The following is a 20,075-nucleotide window of genomic DNA, read 5'->3' as shown; positions in this document are numbered from 1 at the left end:
AGGTAAATGGTTTTTATTTTCATCTTACACTTTATAGTCTAGTTTTCTAGAGTAGGTTTATGATGATTTTACAACTGAAATATGTGTGTGTATGTGTGCATGCACAGTTCTCCTTCTCTACCAAAAGACTTGGTATAACCACGAGAGTATCTCTTCCTCAGATGTTTGGCAGAATTCACAAGTGAAGCCAATTAAGTAAAGTTTCCTCTTGAGATGGTTTCTAATTACGGATTCAGTTTTCTCATATGGTAATGCCATTATTCAGATTTCTGGTTTCCCTTTGTGTCAGTTTTATAACATGTATTTTTCAAGGAATCTGTTCATTTTGCCTGAGGTTCATATAATGTGTTCATAATATCTTCTTATTATCTTATTAATGTCTATGAGATTTGTAGTAATATCCACTACAAATAATTTTTTTTCCTTTTTCTTCAGTGCTGTAAGTGTTTATCAATTTTATTGACCTTTTCAAAGGACCCACTTTGGGCTTTGTTGATTGCTTTCTGTTTAATCTCTAGTTCCAATTTTATTGATTTATGGTTTTATGTTTATTATTTGCTTCTTTATGTTTACTTATTTTTAACCTCCTCTTTTTCTAGTTTCTTGAGATGGAAGCTTATCTCATTGATTTTTAATTAGAAGATTATTATAAATAAAGTTAAATTTGCACTAAAGTAAAAGGAATACTATAATGAATCCCCATTAATTATTACCTGGCTTCAATAATCATCAATATATTACCCAAGCTGACTGCATTTGTACTGCCTAACCACCATCCTTGCTGTTAAAATTTTTATAGTTTTATTGAAGTATAACTTACACATTGATCACATGTTATAAATGCAAAAAATGCAAAACAAAACAAAACAAAAAAAGAAATGTATACAGATGTGAAACCATCACTAACATCCAGTTTTAAAACATTCCCATCACCCCTACCATCCACTAGGTAATGAGTGCCCACTCCCACACCCAACCCCAGGCAACCACTGATTGTCCCTATCATTTATCTCTTCTGGAAATTCTATGTAAGTCAAATCACATGATATGTAGTATTTTGAATCTACCTAATTCCCTTCACTTACCTTAACTGTTATTAAGATGCATCCATGTTGTAGCAAGTTCCATTGTATTGCTAAATAATATTCTGTTATGTGTACAAACCACATGCTGCTTATCTTTTCACCAATTGATGGTCATTTAAATTGTTTAAGGCTCTGGAGCCTGGAGCCTGCTTCCTGTTCTGTGTCTCCCTCTCTCTCTGCTCCTCCCCCTTTCATGCTCTGTCTCTCTCTGTCTCAAAATAAATAAATAAATAAATGTTAAATTGTTTAAGGCTTTTGGCTTTTTCATATGATGCTACTATAAATATCTACATATAAACCTTTGAGTGGACATGTTTTGATTTTTCTTTTGTCAATATTGAATCGCACAGCAAAATTATGTTTAATTTTTCCTTACAGTGCCAAACTTCCACCATTTTATATTTCCTAGAGTAATGAATCTAGTTTCTAATTTCTCCACGTTCTGGCCAATATTTATGAGAGCCTATCAGTTTTATTATAGCCAATCAAATATGTGTGAAGTGATATCTTACTATAGTTTTAATCTGAATTACCCTAATGACTATTGATGTTGAACATCTTTTCATGTGCTTATTGACAATTTGTATATATTTTTAGTGAAATGTCTGTTTACATCCATTATGAGTTTAATTGCATTTTCCCAAAAGTTACTTTGAAGTCCTAACCCCTGGTACCTGTGAATGGGACCTTATTTGGAAATAGGAATTTTGCTGATGCAATCATGTTAAGATGGAATTGTACTGGAGTAGGGTAGGACCTTAATCAAACATGACCAGTACCTTTCTAAGAAAAGGAAAGACATAGGGATAGGAGGAAAAAAAAAAAAAAAACACTATGTGATGACAGAAGCAGATATTAGATTGATGTAGCTACAAGCCCAGGAATGCCAAGAATGTCTGACAAACCTCAGAACTAGGAAGTGGCAAGAAAGGATTCCACTCAGAGCTTCAGAAAGAGCATGATCCCGCTTGATTTTAGACTTATAACCTCTAAAATAGCGACACAATAAATTTCTACCATTTTAAAGCCACCTAGTTTGGGGTAGTTTGTTACAGTCGCCCTAGGAAACCATACAACATCTTTGCCAAGTTTTAATTGGTTGTTTATGTTTTTACTATGAATTGTATGAGTTCTTTATATGGTCTGGATATGAGGGGCACCTGGGTGGCTCAATCGGTTGAGTGACCAACTTCGGCTCAGGTCGTGATCTCACAGTTTGTGCATTCAAGCCCGCATCGGGCTCTGTGCTAACAGCTCAGAGCCTGGAGCCTGCTTCTGATTCTGTGTCTCCCTCTCTCTCTGCCCCTCCCCCACTCATGCTCTGTCTCTCTCTGTCTCAGAAATAAATAAACATTAAAAAAATGTATATGCTCTGGATATGAGTGTTTTCTCAGATATATAATTGGCAAGAGTTTTCTTGCAGTCTGTTGCTTTTCTTTTCTTTTGTTTTCTCTTTCTCATAGAATTGTTTTAGGTTTACATCAGAATTAAGAGGAAGACACAGAGATGTCTCAGATAGTCCCTGCCCCACACATGCATGGCCTCTTCCATTATCAACAACCCCCAACCAGAAGGGTTGCTACAATTGATGGACTTATATTAACACATCATCAACATCCAAAGTTCATAATGTACCTTAGCATTCATACTTGGTGTTGTATACTCTATGGGTTAGGACAAATGAGTAACAGCAGGTCTCCATCATGATAGTCTCAAACACAGTATTTTCACCACCCTAAATACCCTCTGTGCTCTATTCATCACTCCATCTTCACTTCTGTCCTTTAATTTTGTAATAATATCTTTTGAAGCACACACATTTTTCATTTGGTGAAGCCCAATTATACATATATATAATATGTATTATAATACATACATGTATGTATAATATGTAGTATATAGCTCCTGACTTTGATGCCATACTTAAACCAAAGTAATAAAGATTTCTCCTATGTTTCCTACATTTTTTCTAGAAATTGTTTAGTTTTAGCTTATAAATTTTGGTCTCTGGTCATTTTTTTTATGTATGGAATGAGGTTAGGAGCTAAATGAATTCTTTTATATAAATGATTTCTTCTGCTCCCGCATCATTTGTTGAAAATTTTCCCATTGAATTCCTTTGACATCTTTGTTGAAAATGTGTTGCCCATCAATATAAGAGTTTATTTCTGGACAGTAATTCTGTCCCATTGATCTGTATGTTTATTTCCATAGCAGTAACCTCATTGTCTTGATTGCAAAAGCTTTACAGTAAGGTTTGAACTCAGGGAGTATAAGTGCTTCACTTTATTATTCTTTTTAAAATTGTTTTGCCTCTTCAGGTTTCTTCTTATCTCCATGTGAACTGAAAGAATCAGCTTGTAAATTTCTATTAAAAAGTTGCTGGTATTTTAATAGAGATTCAATTCAGCCTATAGAAAAATTTGGGAAGAACAGTCATCATAATAATTTAGTCTTTCAAGTCATAAATATGGAATATTTATTTAGATCTTTAATTACTCTCAGTAATTTTTTTTAATTTTTTTAACGTTTATTTATTTTTGAGACAGAGAGAGACAGAGCATGAATCGGGGAGGGTCAGAAAGAGAGGGAGACACAGAATCCAAAACAGGCTCCAGGCTCTGAGCGGTCAGCACAGAGCCCAACGCGGGGCTTGAACTCACGGACTGTGAGATCATGACCTGAGCTGAAGTCGGACGCTTAACCGACTGGGCCACCCAGGCGCCCCAGTAATCTTTTATAATATGTAGTGTACAGTCTTGTAATTTTTATTAATTTTATTCTTAAGTATTTTATTTTTTTGATGTTATTGCAATTGAAATTTTAAACGTTCATTTAAAGATTGTTTATTGTTATTATATGGAAACTGTTGACTTTTTTTGTATGTTGATCTTATATATTTTGGCATTGCTAATTTCACTGGTCAGTTCTTGCAAGCATTTCGTTGAGTCCTTACCATTTTAACATTCAGGATCATATCATCTGAAAATAATGTCAATTTTATTTTCTTTTTTCCAAACTGTATGTTTTTTTTTATTTTTTTTGCTTGCAAGATTTCACTGTCTAGAAAGAAACTTCAGTACAATAGTGACTAGAAGTGTCATGAGTAGACATTTTTGCTTTGTTCCTGATCTTAGGGAAAAAACACTCAGTCTTTCACCAGTAAGTCTAATGTGCCATTATCAAGGTGAGAAAGTTTTCTTCAATTCCTAGTTAACTGAGAGTTTATTTTTTTAATCAGAAATGAGTGTGAGATTTTTCAAATTATTTTTACATATTTGTTGAAATTATTGAGTGATTTTTATTTATTTTGCTAATATGGTGTATTACGTTAAGGAATTTTGTAATTTTAAACCGATCTCCCATTCCTGGTACATTTGGTCATATGTAATACTTTTTCTATGATTTAAGATTCTGCTCACTAAATTTAGTGTAAGGGTTTTGCATCTATGTTCATAAGGGTGATTGACCTATAGTTTACTTTTCTTATGATGTTTTGGTCTAGCTTTGGTATTATCAGACTAATACTGGTCTCATCGAATGAGTTATAAAACCTTTCCTCCTTCTCCACTTTCAGAAAGATCTTGGGAAGACTAATATTATTTCTTCTTTTAACATCTGATAGAAGTATCCAATAAAACCATCTCGAATTAGCCTGTTCTTTGCTGGAAGAATTTTAATGACTAAATTCAATTGTATCACCCGTTACAACTCTTCTCAAATATTGTTTCTTCTCTTGTCATTTTTCATAATTTGCATCTTTCAAAAACTATTGATTTTGACTCTATTGTATCACAACTATATAGTTTCAAAAGAACAAGTCTGGGAATTAGAACACCAAGGCCAGGCCTTCCTCTTCCTTGGATATCATTGGAAAACATTTCAGAACTCTGGCCAGCTAAACCTCTCATTTGTCTTAGTAGGAAGTGGCTAGATAACCTTTGAGGACCAAAAATAAAGTGATTCCTTCACATTAGAACAAAAGAATGTTCCATTAAACAATAACACATTTAGTTGTTCCTTCTGGATATTTTACTTTGAAAGTTCTTATATTGTTTATGTGTGTTAGTTTTCACAGATGTTTTGTTTTTTGCTCTGTTTGTTGATGTTGTGTAATGGAGCTTTGAAAATATTTATCATAATGCGTTTCCTTGCCCTATTGTTCCTAGGGCAAGAGGACTGGAAAAGTAAGGAAATTCATTTGAAAAACAAATATAAAATTTCGTATTATTTAAAATATTTTGGCAAGTCTGTGATTGGAGAAAAAAAAACCTATTTAGTAATTATGAACCTTTTTTTTTTCTCACCAGAAATCTGTGAATTTCCATTATTTGTAAAAATAAATAACTTAGGAATTATGGGATCATTACCAATGCTTCCTGTAAAATAAGACATATTAAATTTATTTAATCCAATATATTCTACATTTCTTAATATAATTAGGTAGTTGTCACTTATTGGACAGCATATAATCTTATGGCTTTCAAATATTTTTCTAAGTTACCCATAATAAGAAATGCATTTTAGGGGCACCTGGAGGCTCAGTTGGTTAAGCAGTCAGCTTCAGCTTAGGTCATGATATCATGGTTCATTGGTTGGAGCCCATCATTGGGATCTGTGGGGACAACTCAGAGCCCAGAGCTTGCTTTGGATTCTGTGTCTCCCTCTCTCTCTCTGCTCCTCCCTGACTTGCGCTCTGTCTCTCTCTCTCTCTCTCTTAGAAATACATAAACATGTATATAAACATGATACGATGCAGAGCTTGTATCTATGAATGGTGAGATTATGCCCTGAGCCAAGATCAGATGCTTAACTGACTGAACCACCCAGGAGCTCCCACAACCCACAATTTGAAAACTATTGGTCTAATAAATCTAATTGGCATTTAAACAATGTACCTTATACAACTCAGAGGTAAGTCAGCTTTTCATAGGTCATATGGTAAGTGTTAGATAGAATGCTGCTCAGAGCGCACTAGCAGAGGGTCCTTAGCCCTTCAATGTGCCCAGAGAGTAGGGCGATGACACATTTGCTTGAGAAATTAGATATGCCAACACCACTCCCTGTGCCCACCTACCCTATCTGCACATTGCCCCTAACGCAGCTTAGAAGAGAAAATGATGTATAGGCAGATCATTTTTTTCAGTCAGAGAAACCTAAGTGTAAATCTGGCCCCCATTTATTAAACATATGATAGTAGGAATAGTGGCTTTTTAGGGCTGCCATAACCAAGTACCACAGACTGAGTGGCTTAAAACTACTGAAATGCATCATCTTATAGTTCTAGAGGCTAACATCCAAAATCAAGGTGTCAGCGGGGCCATGCTCCTTCTGGTATCTTGCCTCTTCCTAGCTTCCAGAGCTTTGCGGGCAATCTTTGTCTTCTCTTGGTTTGCAGCTGAGTAACCCCAATATGTTTTTGTTGTCCTGTGTGCCTCTGCCTTCACATAGTTGTCTTCTTATAAGGACACCAGTCAGTGGATCAGCAGCCCCCCTTCCTCCAGTATGATCTCATCTTAATTAATTACATCTGTAAAGACTCTATTCAAAATAAGGTCACATTCTGAGGTAGTGAAGGTTAGGACTTCAACATGTTTGGGGGGCAGACAGATTTCAACCCATAACACTAGGAAACTCATTTTTCCACACTCTGTTGTGTCTCAGATTTTATCTTAACTATCACCATGTTTTAAGTTATAACTACACTGTCAGAAGACTTGGAGGGAGGACAGTTGATGGAATCAGGGGTACCAGATGAAAGGGAGAAAAAGAAAACATTGATTGCAAGCCACAAAACTGTAGGAGAAAACTCATATTTTATTTTTTTATTATTTTTATTATTTTTTAATGTTTAATTTGCAATATCATGCAAAATCGTTCCGGGTATCCCACTCAGAATCACCAGGCACCACTCTTGAAAGACATGCTCTTTGCTTTCAACTCATAACTTTGACATAGAATCTCATGTTTTCTTCTTTCCTCTTTTTGGCCAGCAAATAATTCTGGATTCCTAAAGTCATCAATTCCAGTCTAACAACTCCAGCTTGGATCACTCTTGTTTCATTATATTTGCAAGAATGCTGAGCTTTGGATTAAAAAGGAAAAAAAAAAATTCATCAGCTACATAGCTTTCCCCTGCTGAACCAGAGACCGGAAAATAAATGTTTGCACCTTTAATGACCTCTATTGTCCTGACTTCACAAAATCCCTAGTGGGCAGCTAATCCCTTGGAACAATACAGTACAGATGTTTCACATGATAAGAGGGCTAATTCCAGACCAATCAGAGCCACTCCAAATGTCAGCACACCAAAATAAAGTTAAAATATGGGGCAAACAGATGCAACCTCCACAGTCTGATCCCTTTGTTGGTGCATCATTCTACAGTAATGGGTGATATCTGCTTTGTTTAAGGCAGTGACAACTTTCTCTTTAGTAAGAATTGAGCTGCCTTGTTCTTTTGTGTCTGCTGTGTTCACCACATTCAGGAAAACACAGAAAAGGATATAAATGCACCGCTGTCTCTGTCTCCCTCCCTCTCTTTTCTTCCACCCTTAATTTTTTGTGTCTCTTTTCTGATCTTCCTGATATTTCATAGTGAATTTAGAGATGAAAGGAGATGAATAGAAAGTTAAAACTTTATGGTAAATCAGTTCAATTATGCAATGTATTCACCATGGTGGTATATCATCTTTTTCCCAAATTTTCTTTCTTTAAAAAATTTTTAATGTATATTTAGTTTTGAAAGAGAGAAGGGGGGGGGGTGGTGGTGCAAAGAGAGAGGGAGACACAGAATCTGAAGCAGGCTCCAGGCTCTGAGCTGTCAGCACAGAGCCTGACGTGGGGCTCAAACCCACAGACCCAGAGATCATGACCTAGACTGAAGTTAGACACATAACCAACTGAGCCACCCAGGTACCCCTATCTTTTCCACCAAATTTTCATTTTTAAAGAAGGCTTTTATTTTGTTTCCTTGCTTACTTATTTGTTTTCATAATGTTTCTTAAAACATAACAATATTCACATGCTATTGAACTTTGTGAATCTGAACACATTTCATCTTTACCAACAGAACTATGGCCTGCCCATAAAATGTCTGTTTGCTTATTTGTTTGGTTATTTTCTTAAAGCTGCCTACACCCAGGATCTGACCGTTAGTAGACCAAAACATTTACAAGACAGTTGTTTAGTGACCATGTTTGCTTAAAGAAATAATCCAGGTAGGATGTTTCTTTCAGGAGAAAATAAGGGCTTCCGAAGTCTTAGCTTATGATCTATTTATGTCCTTGCAGTTGGGAATAGTGTAAAGTAAAGTAATTCCACAGGCTTGAGTTTTAGAATGCTCATTTAAACAGCTCGCACATTAAATTATGATGTGGTCTTTGCACTTGAAAAGACCCTTATGCAACATGAATAATCTTTTTAAAGTCTGCATTTGGCTGCTGACTTACTTGATTGCGGTGTTCTTATAAACTTTAATTCCACTCTGAGGAAAAAAAAATATACAAATGATTATTCAAGCCAAATTTATGCTAACTACAAAAGAATAGCCAAAAAGTCACAAGTGTTTGAGATCTTTGGACAGGAAGAAAACACTTTTTATAAATTAATAAACATTTGGGGATGAAGATGGGAAAAAAATCCAATGTTTGGCACCAATTGGTCCTATAAAAACAACAGATACCTGAGCATCCTGCAAAGTATTTCTTAGAAGCAAAACCCAGGAGATATATTAGATCTATAAGACTTTATAGTGAAAATTTGTGGTTTATCACATTAGATATTAATTGTTGAATATAACATTGCATATAATAAGGAACATTGCAATAAAACATTAATAAGTAGGTTGATAATTACTTTAAATGAAATCAAAGTCATGAGAATTATATTTGATGAGGGAGCATGGGACAAGCTGAGGGCAAAGTATAGGCTAGGAGCACCTCCCCACCTCCCGGTGGGACATCTGTGATGTTCCTTGGACACTCCTGGCTACCCAAGAACAAAGGAAAGGGGTTTAAGTGCTTGCCATGGTGATGTGGGAAACTAAGGCAAATGAAAACTTAAATTCTCTTACTTCCTACAGTCCATTGACAAGTCCCTGAAACCCACAGAGTGACCTCCCTCCATGAGCTCCACCACCTGGATGATGACACTTTGCCGGGGGCAAAAGAGAACCTTAGCTTAACATTATCCCAATCTCGAGGATTCTGTAAGTCTACTTCCTTTATCTCAACTGCCCCAAGATATATGCTGACAATCATACTCCAAGCTTGTGGCCTCCTGATATACATCTGAACGGTCTCATGACAGAGGTTTTACTAAAAGGCAATAAATGGCATTTCCTTAGCAACAGCTAGCCCCTCTAGGTCCTGGATACCTTGCTTCCAAAATTCCTTAGAGACTTACTTTATCCCTGACCGCCTCCCAACCCGAGGGTATGTAATAAGTTTCCTCTCACAACCCCAGTGCAGCTCTTCCTGCCCATGGGTCCTGTCCCCGTTCTTTAATAAAATTACCTTTTTGCACCAAAGATGTCTTCAAGGATTCTTTCTCGGCCATCAGCTCCAGACCACCCCACCATCACCCCAAAACTTCATCATATTGAGACATTTTTGCTTTTCTATTTGATCAAATCCTCTCTTCCAAAAATATGTCGTATTTAATCTGTTCTGAGGAGAGTTATCATGAATTTCTTGGACTATTTCATAATTTGGAGCTTCTAAGTGTTAAGCTAACAAGAAAACTATGCATGAAGATAACTATCTGAACATTTGTAGGCTCATCCATCATAGTGAAGAAATATTTAAATATTCTGGGAAATTCTGCTTAGAGCCACAGTGAGAGAGAAAACTTATTTAAAACAATAAGAGTTTTCTGGTCACGTGCCATATTTCCTGCTCCATTGTGTTTGGCACCAGGAAACAACTTGGCACGAATGGCTGAAAAATCCATCAACAACTGTGTCAACTTTATCACTTCCTGAGCTTATGCTTGCAGGAAGTGGATACAAAAACAGTGATTTAATAGGGGAAAAATTACCCTTTGCCATTTGAAAATTTAAAATAATATACATTTAACACTTATCTGCTATCTCTCTGTAGTAAATAAACGGGAAATTTATCCTAAGAATAGGCAAGGCATATATTAGAATACACCAGATGAGCTTTCATTTATGACATACAGTGAAAAACGCGTGCCCTCTTTTTTCCATTGGTTGTTGATAATGAGTAGTTTCTAAAAACTGAAGCAAATTATACGAATTTAAGTGTGAATTGAAAGGATAGGAAGAGAAGATTGATACACAGGATGTCAAACTAAGAAACACTATAAAGATGCTACCTCTAGAGAGAAGTAGTTATTTTGCTTCTTTTATGGAGATGTAATAGGTGATCAGAGTAGATGGCCAAATAAGAATATTCACAGGGCAGAATGGCATAATGGCAGAAATAACTCTTCATTGGGGATATTAAAAGAAATGGAAAGGTACAAAATGTTTTTTTATACTACATTTGGAGGAGAAAACAATAACAAGTAAAAGGACAAAAAGTCCATTAAGTGTTGGTGGCCTGAGACTGATCTTTTGGCCATGGATTATAAAACAACCTCATTTTTGGCTCTGGTCCCTCGATGCCCAGCTTGACTAGGGGTATTCACCTGATGGTTTATAATACTTACGGCTGAGATATTAATCAATGATCATTGCTAAAATTCCCTAGAAAACAGCCTTGGTTTTTTATCAGAGTTTTATGGCCTTTCCTACTACAAAACATTTCTTCCAAAGAGCACTGTCTTCAAGCCTGATTAACAACTGAAGGATAAATTGAATCCAAATATTCTTTGAAAAAAATTGGCTATTAGAATGACTTAAGTATTCAGGAAGACAGACACTTCTCTCTCCTGAAATATGCAGTTAGGTCATATTTTTATAAGACTGATACTTTTGGGAAAAATATTCTAGATTATGCCTAAATTCATATATCTAGCAATGTTTCAAGAATACTTCCAGTTTTGGGGCGCCTGGGTGGCTCAGTTGGTTGAGCGTCCGACTTCGGTTCAAGTCATGATCTCCTGGACCTTGAGTTCCAGTTCCGCGCTATGCTCTGTGCTGACAGCTCAGAGCCTGGAGTCTGCTTCAGATTCTGCGTCTCCCTCTTTCTCTGCCCTTCCCCCTCTCATGCTCTGTCTCTCTGTCTCTCTGTCAAAAGTAAATAAACATTAAAAAATTAAAAAAAGAATACTTCCAGTTTCTACAGTATCTAAAAGGTTTTTTCACAGATACTATGTTTTTAGATACTGGGATTCTTATTTCGGAATTAAGAATACTGAACTCAGTGACAAAAATGACTCACCTATGTCACACAACAATAAGTAGCAAAACTTAGGCTAAAAACCATATCTTCTGACTCCAGCATGATTTTCAATGTAAGTGTCCCCATGTGTTTCAAGCTATGGCCTCCAGATCCTAAGGGTATTGAGCTGAAAGTTTAAGTGTCAACACAGAGACTGGATAAAATGATCACACTGAGTTGTGCCTGGAGCACCGCAGCCACTGTGGAACCCAGGCAACTCCATTAGAATCTATTTGAATATTAAGCATTCTTATAAGTTTTTATTTATTTATTCATTTATTTAGGAAAAGGCAGTTTGAAAACAAAACCATGCACTCTACCATTATTTCCCACAGGTTAATACCATAGTTGCTTAAGCCCTAAATCTAAATTTGACAAATGTAAATATGAGAGAGACTGACTAATGAACGACTTCTTGCACTATCGGTGGGGATGCAAACTGGTGCAGCTACTCTAGAAAATAGTGTAGAGGTTCCTCATAAAAAGTTAAAAATAGAACTACCCTACAACCCAGCAGTTGTACTACTAGGAATTTATCCAAAGGATACAGGAGTGATGATTCAAAGGGGTACATGCACCCCCAATGTTTATAGCAGCACTTTCAACAGTAGTCAAATTATGGAAAGGGCCCAAATTTTCATCAACTGATGAGTGGATAAAGAAGATGTGATATATGATATATGATATATGATATATATGTGATATATGATATATATATCATATATGATATATATATGAATATATATATATATATATATATTACTCAGTATAGTACTCAGTGGAATACTACTCAGTGATGAAAAACAATGAAATCTTGCCTTTTGCAACAGTGTGGATGGAACTGAGGGTATTATGCTAAGCAAAATAAGTCAGTCAGAGAGAGATATCATATCATGTGTGGAATTTGACAAACTTAACAGATGACTATAAGGAAGAGAAGGAAAATTAAGATAAAAACAGAGAGGAAGGCAAACCATAAGAGACCCTTAAATACAGAGAACAACCTGAGGCTTAATGGGGTGGTGTGGGGGGAGTGGGGAAAATGGATGATGGGCATTAAGGAGGGTACTTGTCGGGATGAGGATTGGATTTTGTATTTTAAGTGATGAATCATGGGAATCTACTCCTGAAACCAAGACTATACTGTATGTTAGCTAACTTGAGAACAAAAAAATAATCAATAAATACAAATAAATAAATAAATAAATAAATAAATAAAATTATATAAGACTAACCTTTAGACCTAAACTATATGTCCCTCAAACAAGCTTCCAAATTGATTTTACAGAACAATATAGCTAAAAATAGCTTTAAGGATCCAATAGTACAATTTTTTTTTGCATCTTATTATTTTATTTGTTTGTTTATTTATTTTTAAGAGAGAGAAAGCTGGGGAGGGGCAGAGAGAGAGCGAGAGAAAGAATCCCAAGCAGGCTCCACACCCAGCACGGAGCCCAATGCGGGGCTCTATGTCACGGCCATGAGATCATGACCTGAGTCAAAATCAAGAGTGGGACACTTAACTGGCTGAGCTACCCAGGTGTCCTTGCATTTTATTCATAAGAAAACAATCAGAGGACAAAGAGATAAAGATAAATAACAAATGGTAAATTTGATACTCTTTATCCAGAATTGGAAAAAGTCTATTCTATGATAGGCTAAACCAAATAATTTTATTTAGACTAAAACCTATACAATGGAATATAGAAAGTATCAGACAATTGTAATGACCTGGTTGGCATTCTTTGTTAGTCCAAATAAAAACAAAATATTGAAAGGTAAATGCTTTCCAATTCTCAACTGAAATTAAAGTTGCTATTAAAAAATCCAAGCTTGTACTAAAATAAGGAGATTTCAGTAAATTTTAAGAATATTTTAATATAAAAAATAATATTTTAATATAACATCAAAGTTACACTAGCCTTCTTTTTAAAAAAAAATGATGTTTATTTGTTTTTGAGACAGAGAGAGACAGAGCATGAACGGGGGAAGGTTAGACGGAGACACAGAATCCGAAGCAGGCTCTAGGCTCTGAGCTGTCAGCACAGAGCCCGATGCAGGATTCGAACTCACAGACCGTGAGATCATGACTTGAGCTGAAGTCAGACATTCAACTGACTGAGCCACCCAGGCGCCCCGACACTAGCCTTCTTATAGTCATGGTGAATTCTCTGTCCCAACCATACAAATAGGTACTGAAAATTGTTAAAAATTATATTAATTCATTTAGTATATATATGTGCTTCTCATTATTCTTGGCAGCTGCATTCTACAATGTCACCATGAAACATGAGCTGGTGAAACTGAGGCATCTATTCATAGGAGAAATACAGGATTAGGTTCCTGTAAGCCTCTGGTTACAAGGTTTTCATCAATGGATCAGTACATAACCTGTTTTAATGTAGTTTCGGTTTAAAGACACCTTATTCAGTATTATTGTTGATTTTTTAACATTGAATTCACAACAAACAGCACTAAAATGGTGAAAGAAATTTGTCTAGCACATCCCAGCTTTCTCAAGTTTGGTAAGTAACATCACACAATCCTTTGGCACTATGCTTGGAGGGTATTTTAAACAATAGAATCATCCCCACTCCTACCAACAAAGCAAAAAATGAGAATGTGGCACTAGATAGAACTTTCTAAAGGACAACTTTATGATATGAGAGCTGAAACAAAGAAGGCAGAATATTGCCTTGTTCAGCCTCAGCTAGGAACACGGGTGATAGGCTAATAATTTTTTTGCAGCATATCCACAGTTTTGCACATACCCACAAATGACAGTGAAAATACTGTAGATATTGATTGGGGGAGGGGGGTTGCAAATAAGCCATAGACACTAGGTGAATTCACAAGTACAGGATCCAAGGATAATGAGAATTTGCTTACTTATTGAGAGACGTCTATATGAAATGCATTTTTCCAGTATTTATTTTACCAGAACTCTTAGCAACTACAACAGTTCACCCTCTCATGCATTTCTGAAAGTTTCTCTTCCCTTCATTATCAGGACCTTGTACTCCCCTTCTAAATGTTCATCTTCCCCTCTGGCTTCCTTTCCCCATGTGCTGTGTAGGCTCCATCTCCTCTACTGCTTTTTAAAATAGTGACATTTGGGGCTCTCGGGTGGCTCAGGTGCGTAAGCGACTCTCGGTTTCCGCTCAGGTCAGGATCTTACGATTCTGTGATCGAGCTCCATACCGGGCTATCAGATAAGCATACAGCCTCCTTGAGATTCTCTCTCTCCTTCTGTTCCTGCCCCTCCCTTACTTGTTTGTGCACGCATGTGATTTCTTTCTCTCTCTCATAATAATAATAATAATAATAATAAAGTGAAATACGCAACTCTTTCAGGAATAGTCCCAAAGCTTATTCTCCTTTTACTGTATACTCTCCATTCACAAACTCTTCTATACTCAGAAGACTCACAAAATTTTATCTCTAGTTCACATCCTTCCTCTGAGTTTCAGACATATATACCATGGACGACTAGACACTTCAAGGTCTCAAAGGCACCTAGAAATCAATGTGCATAATATTGAATTTATGATCTCACTCCACAAAACTTGAACCTGCAATCTGAAGAATTTACGAGCAAAAGAAACTTTTACAGCATGGGTGCAGGAGAATATTTTGAAAATGATTTTAGGTTGTACATAGCGGTAGGGATGGTCCTCTTCTCAATGTTAAACAACCTGGGCTCTTTGGTACAAGGGAATGCAGAGTGCCTGCTAGAAGGCCTCCCTTCCCTGGGACCAGACCACCATCTTCCAAGAAATATCATCACCATTTCTGATAGTACCTGAAGCTAAGTCCAAGATCCAAGGCAAAGTGAGAAATGTGTTCAGATAATCTCATTAGACTTCTTCCTAGTAACCAGATTAAAAGTTCCATTGGCAGTTATGATACAGCAGCAAGAAGTCGATAATTTTTATAAATTTATTTTAAGAGAGAAAGAGAGAGCATGCGGCAGTGGAGGGCAGAGAGAGAGGTAGAGAGAGAGCATCCCAAGAAGACCGCATGCTGTCAGCATGGAGCCCCATGCAGGGCTTGAACCCATGAACCATTAGATCATGACCTGAGTGGAAGTCAAGAGTCAGATGCTCAACTCACAGAGCCACCCATACATTCCTTGAAATCTATGCATTTTAACCTGCCCCACAATCTTTTGGTGATGATTATTACATTGAACTAAGTAAGCTAAATTTTGTAAGGTGATATTTTTATTACATATTTATATCTTCCAAATCTATGCAGAGCATGCATTACTTTTTTACTGATAAAATAACTAACATCATCCATAATTATATAAACAAAGAGAATAATTTTTGTCAGCCTTTTATAATCCTGTTGATTTATTTTATCAGAAATGCAGCCTCTGATTGCACAGATCAAGACGAGTATTTATAGAGGGTAATTGATGGCACTAGTGAGATTTTAAATTCAGCATTTGCTCGTTAGAGGAATAGTTATGCAGTGTTCTGGTTAACACAAATTTTGAAATTTCAGACTGCTTATCTTGGAATCTTGTTGGAACCTCATAAACATTTTTGAATGAACTGATGAGGCAGTAATGAGAGGAGGAGGAAAGACACATTTTTATGCATTTTCAGGTAGTTTTCCTCTTCCCAGACACAGAATAAACTTTCTAAATGGCCAACATTAGATTTATTTTATTCTCCTTTGATTTATTTTTTAAAGTACTTTGATTTACTTTTTAAAGTCCGGTTTATAACTTTGTAGCTTGTGGAAAGTGTAAGTTTTCCACTTGACTGGTAGTTTAAGTTTATGATATTGCTTTAAATTGAATTGAATTTAAATTTAAACATCCCCAAGTTTCAGTGTCTTAAGTGTAATTTGTCTTCATCCAGCAATTCCATGAGGTGATTCTCCTCGGTGAGTGGATATTCTGCGTAACAATTCACGATCCAACCTCCTTCTATCACATGGCTGTGATTTATGCTGAAGTTTTAAAGATGTATACCTGGATAAAAAAGCATACGGAAGGGACAACTGCTTCCTAACCAACCCAAAAGATAACATTATCCTCTTAAAGCAGATGTCATTAAAGTCATCCATTTGATAACTGTTTCTCATCATCAAACGCAAAGTCACCCTGGCGTGAACAAATACGCTGGATATGTGTAAATATACTAATCCATTATGGAAGATCCTTGAAGTCAAGGACATTTTTGTTTACCTGTGTATTCATCTTTTTGTTGCTATTTTTTTCTCTCTGGGTGTGAACTCATCTAGTCAGTCCCTCTAGCCATCCTGTCTCATAAAAGGGGGTAAGGAGGCCTAAGAAAACTTGCAAGGCCTCAGCCCAGAGACTCATGTCTACTAAAATACTGAGAATTATCATAAAATTAAAGATGTTTTCCCCTTCTTCATACCTTACCACCACATCTAAAGAGCTCTAATGTAGTAAGAGTGGTTTTCAGCTGAAAAGCCTGCATGACTCTGAGGAGGGGCATTTTTTTTTTATGTTTATTTACTTTTGAGAAAGAGAGAGAGACAGAGACAGAGTGAAAATGGGGAAGGGGCAGAGAGAGAGAGGGAGACACAGAAGCAGGTTCCAGGCTCTGGCCTGTCAGCACAGAGCCCAATGCGGGGCTTAAACTCACAGACTACGAGATCATGACCTGAGTCGAGTTCGGATGCTTAACAACTGAGCCACCCAGGTGACCCTCTGAGTAGGAGGATTTAGAGAAGTCCAAAGTCAACAGGGGAGAGAAAATAGAGATATTTAGAAGAATTTGAAATCTCTGGCACTTCTAGCTAGAGCAAATACCAAACACAACCCAACTCCTAGTCAGATTAACATAAATCCTCTCAGTAAAAGCTTACTTCTCCAAGTTCTTATTACTTGATAAGCATGACAAACTTTGAAAAACTAAATAACCAGGCATGCCAAAGGCAAGTAAAAAACAGTCTGAAGAGGCAAAACAAGTACCAGAATCTGACTCAGATATGAAAATGTCAGAATTATGAGACAAGGAATGTAAAATAACTATGAATAATATGTTAAATACTATAACAGAAATGAAGAATATCTTTGGCTAACAAAATGGTAGATTCAATGTGGCCAGGGGAAGAATGTATAAGCTTGAAGAAGAATCAACAAAAACATACCAAAATGATACACACAGAGGCAAAAAAAAAAAAAAAAATGGGACGAAAAAGAAAAAAAATAGACCATCAAAGACTTGTGAGTGTGCTGGACAATTTCCAAAGGTGGAACATATACGTTATTGAAATGTCAGAAGAGGAAGTTGGAAAAAAAAAGTCAAAGAAATGCTTAAGAAAATGGTATCTGTGAAATTTCTGAAATTAATAACACATACCAAATTATAGATCAAGGAATGTCAGGCACCACCCACTGAGTTACCCACCCAAAATGGCACATGGACGTATCATCTACAGATGGCAGAAAACCAAAGACAAAGAGAAAGTTTTAAAGAATATAGAGAGAAAAAAGTGTACCTTACTTACAGAGGAACTGAGTTAAAAAAATTAACATGGACTTTTCATCAGAAATTATTCAAGCAAGAAGAGAACACAGCAAAATATTTAAATTAGTGAACAGAAAAAACACCCAATAATCTAGAATGATATACTCAGTGAACTTATAGTTCAAAAATGAAGGAGAAATAACAGCTTTTTCAGAAAATTACAAACTAATAGGACTTCATAGCCAGCATATTTGCACTGCAAAATGTTAAATAGAAGTGATCCAGGGAGAAAGAAAATTACTTAGGTTAAAAACTCAGATCTACAGTAAAGAAAGAATAGTGTTAAAAAAGAAAAACATGATGACAAAACAAAATATTTATGTTCTTATTGTCAATTTAACTAAACAGAATCATTATTTAAAGTAATGCTAGTAACCATATGTTGGATATTATAGCCAGTTGATAAGAGAAATGAATGACAGAAATGTCATAAGGGCCAGGGAAGGGAAGAATTGGAACTGCTCTGAAGTCAATTGCACTCCTCTTGGAACAGTATAGTATTATATGAAGAGGAATTTAAATTATTTAAAAATGTATATTGCAAACTTTGAAGCTAACCAACAATTTTTAAAAATCGTATAATAGACATGTTAAGAAACTGAGATAAAATGCATAATTAACATCAGAAAAAAAGAAAAAAATAAAATTAAAACAAATGCAATGAATAGAAAATGTTAAAAATAGCAAATCTTAATCCAAATATGTCTATAATTGCTTAAATATGAATATCTAAATATACCAATTCAAACACAGAAATTGTCAGAGTGGACTAAAAATACAATTATATGTTGTTAACAAGAAGCCTGTTTTAAATTTAAAACTGTTGGGATGGAAGTAAAGGAATGCAGGAAGATATAACATGGTGACCCCAATCAAAAGAATACTGGAATAGCTAGTATTAATTTTAGACAAAGTAAACTTCAGAATAAGAACAAGTATCAGCTTTAAAGTTGCTTCTTTGAAAATCAACGGGTCCTCTGAAAAGATCGATAAAATGTGTAAGCCTCTAGCCAAGCTAACCAAGAGAAAAAGAGAAAAGATAATACTAACAGTATCAGAAATTAAAGAAGACCATCCATCACTTCTGGTTCCTAAACATAAAAGGATAATAAAAGATTATGAACAACTCTATGCCAATAAATACAATGACTTAGATAATATATACCATGTACCAGCTCCTGGGGGGCCTGCGTGGCTCAGTGGTTAAGCGTCGGGCTTTGGCTCAAGTCATGATCTCCCGGTTTGTGAGTTCGAGCCCCGTGTCGGGCTCTGTGCTGACAGCTCAGAGGCTGGAGCCTGCCTCGGATTCTGTGTCTCCCTCTCTCTCTGCTCTTCCCCTGCTCACACACTGTCTCTTAATAATAAATAAGCGTCTAAAAAATTAAAAAAAAAGAAAAAAGAAAAAGATGTATCAATTCCTAGAAAGACAAAAATTACCAAAATTCATACAGAAAGAAAGAAATAGTTGAAATAGCTTTGCATCTATTAAGGGAATTGTATCAGTTAATAGCCCCCAAAGAAAGCACCAGTCCCAGATGTTTTTACTGGGAAATTGTAGCAAATGGAACAGGAGCTAATACTCCCTAACTCATTCTCTGAGAGCAAGATTACCTTAATACCAAAACCAAAGACATTACAAGAAAGCAAAATCACAAATCAATATTTCTTATAAACCTAGATCCAAAATTCCTTTACAAAATATTAGAAAATTGAACTTAAAGGGGCGCCTGGGTGGCTCAGTTGGTTAAGCCTCTGATTTCGGCTCAGGTCATGATCTCATGGTTCACGAGTTCAAGCCCCACATCAGGCTCTGTCCTGACAGCTAAGAGCCCAGAGCCTATTTCAGATTCTGTGTCTCCCTCTCTCTCTGCCCCACCTCTCCATGTGCTCTATCTCTCTCTGTCTCTGAAAAATGAATAAACATTAAAAAAATTTTTTTTGAAACTTGAATTTGACAATGTATAAAAAATGTTATACTCTATAAACAAATGAGATATTCCAAGGATGCCAGTTTGGTTCAACATTTAAAAATCAAACACTGTAACTTACCACATCAACAGACTAAAGAAGAAAAAACTCATGATTATATTAATTAATGCAGAAAAAAATTACACAAAATCCAATACC

The 20,075-nt window shown here is 36.0% G+C and overlaps 1 long non-coding RNA gene across 1 annotated transcript; it reads left to right on the top strand.

The window, feature by feature from the left end:
* The first annotated feature begins 11,430 nt into the window (after positions 1-11,430).
* Positions 11,431-16,617, top strand: LOC123386351. The gene is made up of 2 exons (XR_006600138.1): positions 11,431-11,506; positions 16,305-16,617. It is a non-coding gene; the product is annotated as an uncharacterized LOC123386351 (long non-coding RNA).
* The last annotated feature ends 3,458 nt before the right edge of the window (positions 16,618-20,075 follow it).

This window comes from Felis catus, chromosome B3 (genome assembly GCF_018350175.1).
Source record: "Felis catus isolate Fca126 chromosome B3, F.catus_Fca126_mat1.0, whole genome shotgun sequence".
NCBI classification, from domain to species: Eukaryota; Metazoa; Chordata; class Mammalia; order Carnivora; family Felidae; genus Felis; species Felis catus.
The sequence above is the reverse complement of the archived record's forward strand: the minus strand, read 5'-3'. Positions and strand labels throughout refer to the sequence as shown.